Here is an 18,991-nt window from a genome sequence, read left to right on the forward strand (position 1 = left end):
TTTTTGTTAATATGGCATGCCCCATCGAATCATGTTCTCGAATGGTGATCTGGCCAGGCCACTCATAAGGCATAAATAAGAAAAGGAACAAGAGAGAAAAGAAGAAGAGATGATATCCTCAGGCTGCTGGTTTCAGAATTCAAGCAAGACCAACTGGCAAATCGTATTTTAGCCTTCCCTATCGTCCCTTTAGAGAAAAGGAAAGTGAAAGAGAAGAAATTCTGCTCGCATCCATTATTATTTAAAATTCATTTTTTTACCAAAAAAAAAAAGAATATTGTTGAAGCAATTCAAACCAATTATAATGGATTTCTCCATGCAAAGAGGGGGACCATCGTATTGCCCAGATCCTAAAAGTGGAAGTCTATAGATGAGGGAAGATTTTGGATGGTAGCAGAAGTTGCAAGTGTGTGGGCGTGAGAGTGGTGGTCAATTGCATCTTTTAGAAAGAATGTCAGGCTTTGGGAATATTATATGGGAGTCGTCAACTCTTGCCTGTGGGCATGCACATTCTTGCCTCCTAGGCTTCTTTCCTCAGGTTCTATATACGTGTTTTGTGTTTGTCTGCGTGTTCGGCATGATACATAGAAGCATAAGAAAGAAAGACACTGTGATTGTAAGAAGAAACATGTCTTTTGAAAGAGACATGGGCCGTCAAAGTCTGGTCCAAGGGTCTTGCATGAAGAGGTAGAGAGACTGTTAAATGCAGCCAAGGATGACTTGCCGGTTTTACTTCTTTTTCGACGCAGAAACGTGGCGGGCAAAGCCGTTCTGGGCTACGTTTGTTTCTCTTCTTCTCGTGCGAGGCTCTACAGATCTAGTGCCGGAGAAAATTTAGCAAGAAGACATCAAACAGGACTCTCTCTCTCTCAAAGTCTCAGCATATAGTGTTTATCGCACGACTTGTTAAAACAGTGTTTAAGTTTGGAATCATGGATTTAATCATTTCAGTAATCAGTAGAGAATGTAATGATTCAGTAGTGGCGGAAACGGAAATCTAACTGGGGAGGGGAAGGATACGAGTTTAGGAGGGCAAGATACAAGAATTTCATTTGAAAATTTTATTAAGTATAACATGTTTTTGATAGAAATTATATCAAGCTTCAAGAACCGAGTGACCAGGGGAGGCAACTGCCACTGCTAGGGGTGTCATCGGTCAGGTCGGGTTTTCATGATACCCAACCCGACCCAAAATGCTGAACATGCGTTCTTGGCCCAACCCGATCCAAGACCCGAACAATATATAGTCGCACGATTGGGTCAGGTCGGGTCGGGTTTGTTGCGATCGGGTTTCGTGTTTCGGATTTTTATTTTAAATTAAGATTATGTTACACGTGTTTTTCAACAATCGCTTAGGAGTTCCACATCTCCAAAGACTGCGAAAATTCATAATGCAGCGTACCTCGAGAGTTTTCTAATTTTGGTGATTTAATTTATACTGTCTTGCCAATGAGCATACAAACCGTGAGGGTGCGGAGATAGAGAGTAAAAGATCTCTTTAGAGAAAAAAATTTCATTAACTCTTAAAGTAATATAACTTCCATTAGATTGCCTAAGTGAAAAGTTTATAAGTTTTTTCTTTAAGAAGATTGTCGCCAACTAGAAAAGAGCACACGTTTTAAGTAGGAAAAAAAATAAAACAAGAAGCAAGAAATTTTTTTCCCAAAGAATTTATTAAATTATAGAATATCGTATTGCAAATAGGTATCAACTCGATGAGCAGATGATACATAGTTAAATTTAAATTTGGAAGGTGTTTTATTTAAGGGACTATAACTTAAAAATTAGAAATTTAATCTACTTTCGAATTGCAATTTGATCTCTATTTTCATGTTGTACGGTAATGACTTACTTTATAATGTTTGTGGATTTGCTATGGAATCTATCGTATTTGTCCATGCGCGAGAGACCAATTGTGAAACGTGATCATTTAGGTGCCGGGCCATTACACTGTTTATACAGATAAATTATCCAATCAATCATAAATCTATTATACGGATGCCAATTTAGTCTAAACTTTTTGATTTTGTCAATTTAGTCCTAAATCTTTGTGCGAAATTTCAAAGAAATCATTTTGGCTAATTTTCGCAGAAAATCACTGATGTGGCGGTGTGCCACGTAAGATGGTCGATGATGATTGGGTAGATTGCCATGTTAGCGATTTTTGGCGAAAATTCATCGGCAATACTACATTAGAATTTTTTTCACAAAAATTTCAGACTAATTGGCAAAATTGAAAAGTTGAGAATTTAATTGATATTTTACAATAGATTTACGACTAATTGGATAACTTTTCTAAGTTTATACGAATGGATGAGATCATATGAGCAGCGGGGATGTATTGGCGGGCCCTAAAACCTTTAATATTTTCGCATGCTCAAATCCTATCTTACAAGTCACTCTTGTAATAATAATTATAATTTGAGATGTGAGGTTTCTTTTTCTTTTTTTTTGCGGTGATACATTGCTGATTTTTAATTTTGTTACGTAATCAAACTCTACTACTATTGAAAAGTAAGACGTTGTTCACTAAATAAAAAGACATGAACAATTAGATGAAGGAATGGGTAGATTATAATTGACACTGAAGCATGAAAATAGATTATAACTGGGGAAGCAATCCAAAAGATCTGAAGAAATCTGTATATATGACTTCCAACTCTGATATGATGGGAACGATCATTGCAGACTTCTTTAAAAGTTTAAGTAGTTAAATGCTCTAGCAATTACATGCACGGTATGTAGACAATGGGCTTTTGGACACAAGTTTGCCCATCGTATAAACGGAAGTTACAAAAGTGGTCTTGTATTGTTGTCCATGTCCAAATTTGGGGAAAATTATCCAAAAAATCTTAAATCTATTGTACGACAGTTAATTCAGTCATAAATCTTTTAATTGTGTCAATTTAGTCATAAACATTTTGACAACTTGCCAATATATTCCTTAACCTTTTAATTGTGCAAATTTAATTGTCAACCTTTTAATATTTTGCCAATTTAGTCATCTCAACCAATTATGATTAGAAATCGCTAATGTGGCGGTCCAGTCAATACTGGCCGTCTTACAAAACACGACTGGTGCTGATTTGGACAATTTTTTAGTTTTTTTATAGTTTTTTGTTTTCTTTCTTTTTTTTTTCTTTCCTTCTTCCTATGGTTGGTTGCTAGGCCTCAACAATGGCCGACGATCGGCCAGAGGTGAGGGACAGTAAGTTCACCCTTGCTGGCCACTGGCGAGGGAGAGCCTCGTCCGCCACTGGCGAGGGCCGACCTTGCCATCGATGGGTGAGGTTAGTGTCGCCAATCTCTAGCAAGCATGACGAGGTTGACCTCTTCCTGCCACTAGCGAGGCTTGACCCTCACTAGATCTAGCAAGGGTAAACCTTGCCTGAGGCTGGCAAGGCCACTAGTAAGGTTGGCCTTGCCCGCCTTGAAATGGCGATCCTCGCCTAGCCATTGGCTAGGTTCGACCCTCGCCAACTCCAGCCAAGGCGAGCCTCGCTTAAGGCTGGCAGGCTAGATCTTGCCCAGTGACAGGGAGGTCAATCTAGTGAGGTCAAGCCTCACCAATGGCTTGTCCTTGGCCATCGTCGATGCCCGGCAACTGGCTAGAGGAAATAGGAAAGAAAAAAAATCAAAAAATTTATAAAAAAATCAGAAAAATTTAAAAACATGTAAAAAATTATCCATGTTAGTGCTAGTCGTGCCACGTAGGACAATTGGTACTAACTAGATTGCTAGATCAATGTTTTCCAATCAGAATTAGCTGGAAGGACTAAATTGGCAAATCGTTAAAAGGTTTAGTACAAGATTGGCAAATTATCAAAAGGTTAGGTTTAAATTAGCATAATTGAAATGTTTAAGACTAAATTAGCATGTTGTCAAAATGTTTATGACTAAATTAACACAATTGAAAGTTTTGGGACTAAACTGGCCATCGTACAATAAATTTAAGACTTTATGGATGATTATCCCACAAAATTTGGCCTTTGTAATTTATTTTGTGATAGATTTTGGTTTCTAAACTAACAATTGATCAAGAATTCAAGTGAATTATTGTATCCATCCAAACGTCAAAGGAAGATATAGACGAAATGCCAGAGATGAACATACGTGGCACTGATGAGGTCTAAACAAATAAAAAAACTTAAGCCCATTTACAAATTCGATCTCTTTCACTACAAAAAAACATGATTTTTGCGACGAATTTTGCGACGAAAAATTTGGAAAAATCCGTCGCAAATCGAATTTGCGACGAATTTAGTGATGGAAATAATTCCGTCGCTAATATGTCGTCACAAAATTTTGCGACGGAAAAAAATTCGTCGCAAATTAGTCACGAACATTATCCGTCGCAAATATTTTGTCGCAAATAATTCGTCGCAAAATTCGTCATAAATTTCGTCGCAAATTAGCCACGAACACTATCCATCGCAAAATTTATCGCAAAATTCGTCGGAAATTAGCCACGAACTTTATTCGTCGCAAAAATTCATCGCAAAATTCGTCGCAAATTGGCCACGAACTTTATTCATCACAAAATTCGTCGCAAATTAGCCACGAACTTTATTCATCGCAAAATTAGCCACGAACTTTATTCGTCGCAAAATTTATCACAAAATTCGTCGCAAAATTAGTGACGAACTTTGTTCGTCGCAAAATGTATTCGTCGCAAATTAGGCACGAACTTGATTCGTCGCTACTTGTTCGTCGCAAATTAGCCACGACCTATAATGGTCGCAAAATTCGTCTCTAAATATTCGTCGCAAATTTTACACCATTTCAGCCATCAAAACTTGTCCATAGCAATAGCTACGCATTAATGAACATCATGTAATACATTCAAAACAATCAAAGGACACGAGAAAACCATAGATTCCGCTTCAGAAACAGAAAACAAACAAACCAGACACAATGCCATATAATTGAAAAATGTAACTGAAGGAAAGATGCTAGTCCACAAAAAAATAATGATATATGCAAAGTTGCAAAGTCTGACATGATGATATTTGATATCCAATCTTATAATACATTCAAAACATTCATAGGAGGCGGGACAACCATAGATTCTGCTTAAAAAACGAGAAATCGACAAACCAGACACAAGATTGGGCAGCTGTGGTACTCGGCAGGATACCAAAAGCTGTCACTTTTGTCGATACCTGATGAAATGTGGATACATAAATAAAGATATTCAATCAGTCCAGAATATAAAAGAAGTGTTTATGCATGAATGTGGAACTAGGTATAAAAAACAAGTAAGAGGGTTAACAAAAAAACGTTTCAGGACGAACATAGATGTTCTTACATATGAATATGAGTCAACTTTGACATCCACCGTACTTTTTTCACCCTTGTAAACTGTATTCCTGTCACCTAGGAAAAATTAGATCCTTGTCAAAACAGCATTGCAACAGTTTAATGACTTAGAGAGGTGAATTACCAACACCAATTCCCAGGAAGAGAGGACTCAAAGTCAATTAAGGCATGTATTTCTACAATGTTCAAATATCATGATTTTTTTAACAAGCATGCGATCCTGAGATCTCTAAATTTTCAGTTTTTCGCAAGCAAAGAACCTTGTTGTAAGAAAGTTGTGCACAAAAAGTAATTGTAGGGCAGGAACATATTAGGTGAAACTGCACTTATGTCATAAAAGATTGTGAAGTAAGCTTACCCCCGATTTTGGCAATTTTAACTAGAAAGGACCGAGAAAATCATCATCATCATCATCATCATCAATCTCAGCATCATTGTGTTGCTCATCAATGTGCCCATCACCTGTTGGATTGGCGGGAGGTTCAGGAAGAACCTCACCGCGATTGATGTTGAGGTGTCACATAACGATTTGCATTTGTTGTTTCAAGTCATTTATTTCTTCGTCCCTCTCTACAATTATATTTTTAAGTTGATTCACTTCTTGGGTCAATTGCTCGTCATGTCGTGTCCTCCTTCGACCAGTCGCATTGGATGATGAAGTTCCAGCATGATTCGGCATGTACATCCTTGACAAGGATCCCATCCCAAATATTCATCCCACCCGTTGCCTCCACCCATAATGCCATACTGTCAACTGATGGCTCAGACGCAGCACAACCATCACTACCACCAGCATTGCCCATTAAAAGTTCATCATATTTTTCCTACATTAACAATATAGATGAAAATAAAATAACTTCAAATATATATCTACCATAAATATTAAAAGCATTCACGGTTTTCATTCTAGTTTCCATAAAGCCCAAAGTATAACCTTACATACCTTAACAGATTTTGCTCGATCGCCAATCCATGTCTTATCTTTCTTTTGAAATGTGTGTTCAAATGTAGCTGCAAATGTCCGTTCCGTCCCCAATTCTTGTACGTACAAAATGTAAACATGAATAATTGAATTAAATTAACTTATAACTTATTTAACAGACTTACCAGTCGTTTGCGATGCTCCCCAATGTTGATACAGCCCCCAGCATATGTGGTAGACCCTTCACTAGAACTAGAAGAGCGATTCTTTTTATTCAGCTCACTGATTTGCTGACTCCTTTCAGTTTCCCAAATTCTGTTAATTTCCGTCCAATTGTCAGCTGTAATGAAAGCCGGCTTCGCTTTCTTGATCTTCGCTCTATTCATCACATTTCGTATAAAATCACTGACTTTCTTCTGAAAAATTTTTCTCACTTCATTCTCTTCCTCTTGAGCCCACTTGAACTTCCGATGCAATCAATACAAGAAAAATTGAAAGTTATTATGATGGTTACATATCCATTACCATGCACTAGACAATTCGGCGATAGACTTTGTTAAGTTCATCTCGGGGAAAATATCTGGTCCCTTTAGTACCGAAAACTAAAGAATTGTTCTGGTCCCTTTACATCATTCTTGACCATCAATATACTACACCGAACTTAGTTGGTGAGAAAATAGAATATCTAAAACTTACCTTGAACTCATTCCACTACAAATCTTTCACTTCTTGTGGAACACTTCTGTAATTAATATACTGCTCTATCCAATAGTTTTTGACTATTTTATTTAGTTCCCTCACAACAAACGGAGCATCCATGAATCTGTAAACATGCGGATATTGTGCAACATCGATAATTCAGTTGACATCCATATCTAAAGCCATAAATATTACATATACTAAAAAAAATGAAATACTTACGAATCTCCAAATGGGCATATCATGAATCGGTTATCTTCTTCACCTGTGTTTCCGTCATTATGCGAATGTTGCGTTGAATAATAAGGAGGAACGGAAGGAGAGGAAGCCAAAGGAGATGGAACTGGAGGAGATTCAGTTGGCATGTGGCCAAGTCCCATAACATGTTCTTGAGCGTTGGAGGAAGGACCAACGTGTCCATATTGTCCATCAGCATATTATGGTTGAGGGTTAGATAAAAGGACAGAAGACGAGGAAAGGGCCGGGGACGAGGACGTTGAAGAGGCTGGTCTTCTATGCATATGACCTCCATGTTTATACTGATAAGTAGGAAGGTTAGACAAATATGTAAAAAAATATGAACACGTATTACGGACACATAATGACGTACATGACGAAGCTTACCATTTTGGTTCAGAAGCAGAAAATGTTCCCTCTTAATTAGCCAATGCCGAGTGTTTATGACGGGCAATTTCCTACAAACAAATATACTATGAATCGCACTCATTTTGATATCAAACATCAATATATGAGCATAATATGCCATGCTAAGCCGACATTAGCCATAATTAACAACACGATCCACTTTCAAACCACATGATAATTCATCAAGTACAAGAACAACCATGAAACATCAATTTCAGCCACATGATCTTCGTTCTCGGCCACACGATCATCAATCAAAGTAGCTGGCCACGGGCATTATAAGCCATTAATTTTTGTGGGCATCTAAAAAAATTTAAATTTCACTCAAAGTGGGTGGCCACAGGTATTCTAAGCCATTATGTAAAGTTTTGAAATTTAGTTATTTCTTTATTTTTAAATTTTTTGGGGCACCTAAAAAAAGGTAAATTTCACTAAAAGTGGGTGGCCACAGGTATTATAAGCCATTCTGTGAAGTTTTCAAATTTTTGATTTTTTAAATTTTGTTTTGGGCACCTACAAAAATTTAAATTTCACTCAAAGTGGGTGGCCAAAAGTATTCTAAGCCATTCTGTGAAGTTTTGTTATAAAATTAATTTTATTATTTTTAAAATATTTTGGGCACCTAAAAAAATTAAAATTTCACTAAAAGTGGGTGGCCACGGGTATTCTAAGCCATTCTGTAAAGTTTTGAAATTTTTGTATTTTTTGTATTTTTTAATTTTTTTGGCCACGTAAAAAAATTAAAATTTCACTAAAAGTGGGTGGCCACAGGTATTATAAGCCATTCAGTGAAGTTTTGAAAATTTTAAAATATTTAATTTTTTTGGCCACCTAAAAAAATTTATTTTTCACTCAAAGTTGATGGCCACATGTATTCTAAGCCATTCTGTGAAGTTTTGAAATTTTTTATTTTATTATTATTTTTACATTTTTTGTGCACCTAAAAAAATTACAATTTCTCTCAAAATGGGTGGCCACAGGTATTTTAAGCCATTTTATAAAATTTTGAAAATTTTGAATTTTTTTTATTATTCTGTTTTTGGGCACCTAAAAAAATTTAAATTTCACTCAAAGTGGGTGGCCACAGTTATTTTTTGCCATTTTGTGATATTTTGAAATTTTGGTTTTTTTTTAATTTGTTTAAAAAAAATTCAACAAATTTAATATTTTCCCAAAATATGACTTTTTTTAATTTTCACGAAATTTTTCTGAATTTTTCTACACTTGTTCAATTTTAATGCATTTTCTGAATAAACGCTTAATCAACCACCCGATCATCATTGAACGCTTAATCGACGATATAACGGACAAATTAACCAGTCGAACATCGATCAAAGCCACATGCAATCTTGAAATCGACCCCTAACTTAGCAAACCAATTAGACACTAAACAATCCCTAAACAAATCTGGTTAATACTCACTATAGTAGGTAGGGTTTAGGGGGTTGCTTACTTGGTTCAAGGTTAAGAAAAACCAAACAATAATTATATTTTGGCCGGTCGGCCAGTGGCAGGCTCGGCGCGGGCGTGGGCCCAAGTGTTGGCTAGTCGGCCAGGCGATCGGCCACGGCCGGTGAACGACGGTGGAGAGCTGGGCGGCGACGGCGGTCGGCCGCGGGCCTGGGCGGCGGCGGGGCGGCCCGGCGGGCGGCGGCGACGGCCCGGCAGCGTTAGGCGGCGACGGCCTCGGGCGGCGTTGGGCGGCGGCCGGGCGGCTGCTGGGCGGCGACGGTTGGGCGGCGGCCGGGCGGCGACGGCGAGCTCGTAAAGTCTCGGGCGGCGACGGCCGCGAGGCGGGCGGGCGAGGCGGGCGGCGACGGCCGGGCGGCGATGGTTGCGCGGCGGCGACGGTTGGGCGGCGGTTGGGCGGCGCAGCCGAGCTCGGTGAGGCCGGGCGGCGACGGCGAGCTCGGCGAGGCCGGGCGGCGACCGCTCAGCGGCCGCAAGGCGGGCGGCGAGGCCGGGCGGCGACGGCCAGCGCCGCGGCGGCGACGGCGAGTTTGGCGAGGATGGGTGGCGACGGCTTCAGCGGCCGTGAGGTGGGCGGGCGAGGCGCGCGGGCGAGCTGGGCGGTGGCGAGCTCCACCAGGCGAGCGGCGACCCCACACGTGGGCAGGCGACGACGGGGACGGCGGCGACTGGGACGGGGACGACGGCTGAGAGCTGCAGGGCGGGCAGGCGACGACGGCGACGGCGGTCCAGGGCACTCGGCGAAGACAACGGGAGGAAGAAGAAGAAGAAGAAGAAGAAGAGTAACACAGTCCGTGACAGTCAGAGGAGTAACACAGGTCGTGACAATGAGAAAATAAGAAAAGTTGACGGGGACACGTGTTCGTGCAGGGGGAGAGAGAGCCGGATTTTTTTTGTCCGGCGCAAATTTGCGACGGACTCCTTTCGTCCGTCGCAAATTTGCGACAGACTCCATCGACCGTCGCAAATTTGTAATGGTCGCAAATTTGTGTTTGTCCATCGCAAATTTGCGACGGTCGCAAATTTGAATTTGCCCGTCGCAAATTTGCGACGGACTTTTTTTATCCGTCGCAAATTTGGGAGGGAATTTTTTTCCATCCCAAATTTGCGACGGACTAACATTTCGTCACAAATTTGCGACCGATATTTTTTGGTCTATCGCAAATTTGCGATGGGTATTTTTTTGTCCGTGGCAAATTTGCGACGGAATGCTAGTCCGTTGCAAATTTGCGACGGACGTTTTTTGTCCGTCGCAAATTTGCGACGGACCAACATTCCTTCGCAAATTTGCGACGAGCTTTTTTTGTCCTTCGCAAATTTGCGAGGGAATTTTTTTTCCCGTCCCAAATTTGCGACAGACATTTTTTGTCCGTCGCAAATTTGCGTCGGACTTTTTTTTCCGTCGCAAATTTAGGAGGGAATTTTTGTTCCCGTCCCAAATTTGCGACGGAAATTTTGTCTGTCGCAAATTTACGACGGACATTTTTTTTGTCCGTCGCAAATTTGCGACTGAACGTTGGTCCGCCGTAAATTTGCGATGGACTTTTTGATTCGTCGAAAATTTGCGATGGACATTTTTTTGTCCGTCGCAAATTTGCAACGGAATGTTCGTCTGTCGCAAATTTGCGACGGACAATTCTTTAGTCCGTCGGAAATTTGCGACGAAATGTTGATCCGTCGCAAATTTGGGATGGAATTTTTTTTCATTCCAAATTTGGAACGAACTAACATTTCGTCGCAAATTTGTGACGGAAATTTTTTGGTCTGTCGTAAATTTGCGACGGACATTTTTTTGTCAGTGGCAAATTTGCGACGGACCTTTTTTGTCCGTCGCAAATTTGCGAGGGAATTTTTTTTCCCGTCCCAAATTTGCGACGGACTGTTTTTTTCCGTCGCAAATTTGGGAGGGAATTTTTTTTCCCGTCCCAAATTTGCGACGGACTTTTTTTTCTGTCACAAATTTGGGAGGGAATTTTTTTTCCCGTCCCAAATTTGCGACGGAAATTTTTTCCGTCGCAAATTTCCGACGGACTTTCTTTGGTCCGTCGCAAATTTGCGACATATTTTTATCCTTTCAAAAATTTTGCAACGGACAATATTTTTCCATCGCAATTTTCTAACGGATTTATTTCGGATTCCAAAAATAAATGACATTTTCGAATCTGTCGCAAATTTGCAACGGATTTGGAAAATTGCCGTGAATTTCACTTCCGTCGATAATTTTTCGATGAACAGTAGCCACGAATAAGTTGTTGTCGTAAAATGAGCGACGAAATTAGCAACGATCCAAATCCAATGGAAAATAGAATATCGCAAATGTCATCGCACGAATAATATTTGACTTGTCGTCATTTAGCGACAAATTTTCCGACAATCAATTAAATTAATAAGAATAATCGACAACAACAATAATAACAACAACAATAATGAAAATAGCAATAACAATAATAACAAGAACAATAATAATAATTATGACAACCAAAATAACACTTGTCGCAATAATAATTTAACTAAAAGTGTGTTGTCACAACAATTTTAATCTTCATTTTCTTCTTCGTCTTCGTCCTCTTCTTCGTCTTGATCTTCATCTTCATCTTCATAATCTGTCTCAAAATCAGATTCTGAACCATATTGTACATTTAATTCGCAAATTTTAGTTGGATCCACATTTATCATTACTCCACATGGATCTCGTAAAGTTGGAATGTTATATTCCTCAGTTTCAACCGTGTTACAAACTTCCTCTTGTTGATAGGCTCTATCCTTCTAGTGTTCCTCGATTTTTCTCCGTGCTTTGATTTTACATACAGCCCACCAATCAGCTTTGTCACATTTCAAACTAGGATATGATGCATAACATACTTGAATTGCTTGTTGTGCCAAGACAAATGGTTCATATTTCATATACCTTTTCTTGTGATTTATTTCAACCAAATTAAACTTTGTATGCACCTTCATTCCTTTGACGGGGTCGAACCACTTGCACTTAAATAGCACAACCCGCATCATTAAAGGTCCAAGGTACTCTATCTCTATGATTTCATCCAACAAGCCATAAAAATCATCTTTTGAACTGCCACCATTAGATGACCAAACACACACACCACTATTCATTGTGGCTTTTTCGATTCCATATTCTTGAGTGTGAAAATTATATCCATTTATGAAATATGCTAGCCAACTTCGTACTCTTAACTGTGGACCCCATGACAAATGATATAGCAATCCTTGCTCTCCAAGTTCATTATGATTACTGTGAACCTAAGGTTACACACGCAAGGTCAATAAAATATATTTTAATAAATGATGTATAAAATTTAAATAACTTGGTTTTGGGCCATAGGCAACTTACATATGTTTTGAACCATGCTGCAAATTGTTCATCGCACAAATGGTCAAACTCATTTGGTGGTAGTCTATACATTGAAGTTTGGAAAATCCTAGTAACAAATACCATTTATATATTAGCAAATATTTGACACACAATACATATATTTGCAAATTTACACTTACACGAAGTATGGCTCGACTTCTGGGCAGTTTAGTAAAATATATGTATGGGCTGCATGCAATTCTTCGCCTGTTAAGTAACGAAACTGACATGCGCCGCTTGGTCGACCCAGATAATTGAAAATAGAGAATGCTTTGCAATTGGGATCACTAGGGCCTTCATCATTTCTGCCTGCTCTCCGCCTCTTGCACTGCACGTGCGGCTCAAAATAGTATGATGTAAATGTTGTCACTTCTTCCACAATATATGTATTACAAATTGAAGCTTCAACACATGTCTTATTCTTCACTTTTTTCTTCAAATGATATAAGAATCTAGTTGTAATAAAAAGAAACTTATCGGAACATAATATATAATAAAGTAATTTTAACTTTATTTAAAAAAAAAATTACCTCTCAAATGGATACATCCATCGAAATTGGACGGGACCTGCAACTTTGGCCTCATAAGGCAAGTGAACTAAGAGATGCTCCATCGAATCAAAAAATGATGGAGGAAATATCCTTTCTAAGTTGTAAAGAATAATTGGAATATCTCTCTCCAGTTTCTCCATGTGTGATGCTTTTAACACTGTCGAGCAAATATCATGCAGGAAATTGCTTAACTCTGTAATGGCGCCCCATACAAAGTTCGGTAGAACTTCCTTGAAAGCTATTGGAATTAGTCTTTCCATCAATATGTGACAATCATGACTCTTCAAACCTGTCAACTTGCATTCATTCAAATCAACACATCTCCCGAGGTTCGAAGCATATCCATCGGGAAACCGCACAGATTTCAACCATTGACAAACAACTCGCCTCTGCCCCCTATCCAATGTATAAACTACTTTTGGTTTTGGTCCCCTGCTGCTTGCATCCACATCTAGTGTTGGCCGATCACAAATATCTCTCATATCTTTTCTTGCGTTCAAGTTGTCTTTTGTTTTTCCGGTGACATCCATCACAGTATTTATGACATTGTCGAAAATATTCTTTTCTATGTGCATGACGTCAAGATTATGATGAATAAGATGGGCCTTCCAATACGGTAGATCCCAAAATATACTGCGTTTTGTCCACTTATGTGTACTTCTATACGCAAAAGTCGTACCGTGAGGGTTCTAAACAACAGTTGGAAAGTCCTGCACCCGCTCCCAAATTTGATCGCCGGTTAACCTCAATGGTGGACGTGTTCTTTCAGTCCTATTCTTGATGAACTCTTTTTTATTCCTTCTGAATGTATGATTTATCGGTAAAAATTGTCTGAGGACAGTCAAAATAGCTGGGCTTCTTTCCATGTTTTAATCTAAATGACTTTGATCTCTCCAAACATATCGGACATCCTAAGATCCCAGCTGTACTCCATCCAGATAACATTCGGTAAGCTGGAAAGTCATTTATCGTCCAAAGAAGAGCAGCATTCATTACAAATGTTTGATCGGTAGAAACATCATATGTAAAGACACCTTCCTCCCATAGCCGTTGTAACTCTTCAATCAATGGTTGCATATAAACATCTATTAACTTTTTCGGAATTTGCGGGCCAGTCACGATCAATGTCAAAAACATATAAGGTGTCTTCATGCACATACCAGGTGGAAGATTGTACGGCGTTAAGATAACTGGCCAACATGAATAACTTTTTCCTGATTTCCCAAATGGGGCAAATCCATCAGCATAGAGACCTAACCTGATGTTTCGAGGCTCTATCGCAAACTCAGGGTACGTTCTATCAAAATGTTTCCATGCCTCTGCATCTGAAGGATGACACATTATATCCTCTTCTGTTTCATGATTTGCATGCCAAGTCATGTGTTCGCGTGGCTTGAGACGCATAAAGCCTTTGCAACTCGGGGATTAAGGGCGGATAAAACATTTGCTTGCATGGTCTACGCTTCGATTACGACCCCGCCTCCTGTTAATCTTGTACCTAGGTCGGCTACAGAATTTGCAAGATTCTGCATTTTCATCATCTCTTCAATATAACATACAACCCCTACTACATACATCAATCCTTACAACCGAAAGACCTATTATCCACTAGCTTTTTCATATCGTAAAAATCACTTGGCATGCTGTTATCACGAGGCATTGTTTCCCACATTACGTCAACAAAAGAGTTGAAGCAATCTTGCGACACATTATGCTCTGCCTTGATATTTAACAGTCTTGCTGTCACTGATAACTTAGTGTGGTTGTCACAACCTGGCCATAAAGGTTCATCTGCTGCTTTCAACACTTCCCAGAACTGATGAGATGAAAAAGCTCAATTACACACATTCTCATCAAAACCCGTTACTCCTATCTCTTCCAATTGTGATGCATGACTAGTACCCACTTGTTCAGTTGTAGGAGTAAAACTAGTACTTGCATGGTTCGAATCTGAAACAAAATTCTGACCAGCTGCATCAATCACCATCCTCTCGTATGGGTTCAATTGGTCATAATAGCTACATTTTTCCCTAACTAAAAATTGGTCACTTCTTCGATATCCTTCATCAGATATAAATGGTTCACCATGGCAAGTCCAATTATAATAATTCGGAGTAAACCCAAATCTACAAAGATGTTCTCTAACTGTATCACACACATGAAATTTACCATTACTGCACTTTCTACACGGACACCTTAACTTATTTCCATCCATGAACTCATATTTACTACTAGCAAAGTCTAAAAATAGTTCCAAACCAGTACGAAACTCATCGGTCAATCCTCGACATCCAGGTAAGTTCTTATTATACTTCCAAGCCCTGTCTCTTTGCATTGTGTCTGTATTAAAATAAAAAAATCTCGTAAAATATTTAAAATATCATATCTACTGTTGTTAATTAAAACCATAAAATTATGAAAATTAAAATTTTATTTTTCACGCAACAATTACTTTGAAATTTAAAAAATTGAAAAAATTACCATGTAAAAAAGACTTACCCAGATATTTGACTGAAATCTTGGTAGCAGAAAGTGGTCAATTTGAAGAGAATTGCAACGTTCACTTGGATTGCGAGACCTTCAATTGGACACGTACCTAAAAAAAAGCAAAATCACTTAACATTCATTTTTAAATTATTTTTTATTTTTTCCGAATTTTTTTAATTTTTTTTTCTTATATGACCGGCGACCGGCTGACGCAGGCGAGGCCGAGCGGCCTCACCATGGCCGACGGTCCGGCGACCGGCTGATCTGGGCCAATATAGTCCGTCGCAAATTGGTGGCCGTCGCCGATCCGGCGACCGGCCACCAATTTACAACAAAAACAGAATAAAAAAGTCAATAAAAAAAAATTTCGCATCAAGCGATGAATAGAAAGGACAGGACCGTATTAGTTGCATGTTTAGTCACGAAATTAGCTACGATACTTACCGGTGGAAAAGTTTTACCGAGATTGATTTCTGCGCGCACGGCTTGTTGAGAGAAACGAAAGAGGGAGAAGGCAGGAGAAAAGCGGGCAACGTGACGAATTACTACTGAGAGAGAGAAATTGACGGGTGGGATGTATATAACGAAATTAATTTTCCGTCACAAATTAGCGACGAATCCATTTTCGTCGCAAAATCCATCGCAAATTGCGACGGATATAATATTCGTCGCTACTTTCGTCGCACAAAATTGCGACGGAAAATCAATCTGTCGCAAAATTCGTCGCACATTTGCGACGGAAAATTAGTCGTCGCTAATTTGCAACGGAATTAGCGACGACCAACATTCCGTCGCAATTTTGCGACGAAAGTTGCGACGGAAAATAATTTCGTCACAAATTAGCGACGGAATTATTTTCCATCGCAAATTTCGTCGCTAATTTGCGACGAAATTATTTTCCGTCGCAAATTTGCGACGGAATTGGCGACGTAAAATTGCGACGGAAATTAATTCCTTCGCAAAATTGCGACGGAAATTAATTCCGTCGCAATTTCCGTCGCAAATTTGCGACGGATTATTTTCGTCGCTAATTTGCGACGGATTTCTAAATCCGTCGCAAAGTTTGTCGCAAATTAGCGACGAAAAATTTCCCGTCGCAAAAATCATGTTTTTTTGTAGTGTTTACTATTGCCTATGTTTAATCTTGGTTGCCCTTGTTCTTTATTACGTGGGGAAGGACACTCTAAGTGCCAAAAGTTATGTATGGCGCTCACTTTAGTACCAAAAGTTTTTGCCGAATACTTAAGTGCCAAATCGGAGAAAAAATAATCACTTAAATGCCAAATGTGAGAAATTACGGTCAAAATTAATACGTAACTTTTATAATTAAAAAAAGTGATGTGACATATATTTTAAAACACAGTCTATGTGGATGTGAAAAACGATGTCGTTTTTCTCCTCGAGTGTTGAGACGACAACACCGTGGGAGTTGCCAATCTCTGGAGTGAGAGAGGGGGGACTTCTGTATCGAGATACTGCTGTTGAATGTTGCTCCAGTGGTGGGCTCGCCGCTTCTAGTGCGGTGCTTCCAATGGATTATCCCAAGGAGGAAAGAGCCTGAAATTTCTATGGGAGGGGAGGCGTTTAATTTGATGTACAAAAAAAACATGTATGAGGCGGTGTTGCTGGATGACACGAGTTCACTGACCAAGAAGAAGAAATCATTGTCGTAGGAGGAGGACAGGATTAGGGTCACGGTCGTCTCCGACAAGAATGGCTAGAAGCCCCTCGAGCTTGTCGTTGCGCCTCCAATCGTCGTTAGCTGGAGCCAATTGCAGGTCAGGACGCGCTGGGTTGCCCCGGTGGTGACCGCCACCGCCGGGAGGGCTGACAAGAAGCTGCTCCGCAACGGAGATCTGTACATTAGAAGTTTCTCGTGTAATTTTTGGGGCAAACCAAAACGGATGCTCAAATTGGCCAGTTAGGGTTTTCAAATTGGGGTTATCTTTCAATTTGGGGATTTAGGGTTCTTATTTAGAGGAAAACGTCGTCGTTTTTATTGTTGACATGCTGACTGGACCTCTGGTGACCTACGTCAGCTTCAGAAATTAATAAAAAAAAGGGCCACATTGGATTTCTGGCCAATCAGATCGGAGTTGGCACATAAGCGATCGTTTTTAAAAAAAATTGGCACTTAAGTGATCCTAAAGAAACTTTTAGCACCAAAGTGAGTATCGTATACAGCTTTTGGCACTTGTAGTGTCCTTCTCCCTTATTATGTGATAGATTTGATCCTTAAAGTATTTATTGATCTTAATTTGAGCATATATTTCGTATTTTTCCATCCTTGTTCACGAAACGATGCAGACTAAGTGTTGGAGATGCACATATGAGATGCCAACGTGTTATAAATAGTGTAAAAATTAATAACCAAGTGGCAGCTCTATCGTAAATGTCCAAATATCGAGTACATCTTTGGAGTGTTAGAGATATAGATATATTGAGGAGATTTTGGATATTTCTCTCAATTGATTGTCATCGATAGTGATTTATTTTTTGTTATGTTACATAGTCATTTTGTAAAATTTATAAATAGGCTCATGTACTCTTCATTTATAAATGAACAAAACATTACATTTTTCTATTATTGCAATTTTCAACTTGGTTTTAGAGCCGTCATAATTTGAGGGGCGCAACCATCGAGTTTATTTCTAACAACATGCATAGGCCATGTTTCTCCACTGTGGTCGTCACGACGCCAATCGTATAGGCCCCGACGCTCCACGTTTCTCTGCCAAGCCCACAACTTCAATTGCCGTTTGAGACTCTCCTGCTAGTTGTTTTGGAAAACAGACACCACCACCAGACTCAATGCCCTCAGAGGAATAAGATCCTAAACTTTCACGGCGATAGAACGCTGAACACTACCATACACGCTGCCATGCGCCGCCACGTCTCGGATTGACCGGAGCTTGTTGCCTGTAAGTAATTTTCTGGCGCTTTGCTGGCTACTTTTACAATACAGCACCACCACCTGTTCCCTATCTCCCAGGGAATCCAACCAGCGAAACGCCACCACCAACAGGCGCTGCACGCGCCTCCCACAGCCTTTGTGCGTGAGACCCACGCGCCTACGTGCAACGCACGTGACCAGAGCTCCAGCGAGATTTGCTGACGTCACAATTACGTCATTGCTTACCTCAAGCCGCGTCACCATTGACCTTACCAAGTTACCATCGAGTGGTTCAATTAAACTAGTCCAAACGGTCCTAAGGAGCTTTTCTGATCAGTTCGGGCGCTTTTAGACTATTTGCTGGCCATCTCATATCAGTTCCCAAGGTATTTTGACGTTCTGAGTCCATTTTTGGCATTTTTTGCTCCATATCGGCTTTCTAGGTACTGGTTTCTTCACACTTTTATCCAATCTCCTGTGTTGAAACTGGTAAAGTGTATATTATGGATAAATTAGAAGTTTCTATGTCCAATTGCTGTCAAGTACGACTGGAAAACTTATAAGGATGGCTAATTGACCCCAAAACCGAGGTTCACATGCAAGTTTATCTGCCACTGCTGCTACCATAAACA

This window comes from Syzygium oleosum, unplaced genomic scaffold (genome assembly GCF_021117445.2).
Source record: "Syzygium oleosum isolate NSW1041296 unplaced genomic scaffold, Sole_v2.1 Sole_v2.04, whole genome shotgun sequence".
NCBI classification, from domain to species: domain Eukaryota; kingdom Viridiplantae; phylum Streptophyta; class Magnoliopsida; order Myrtales; family Myrtaceae; genus Syzygium; species Syzygium oleosum.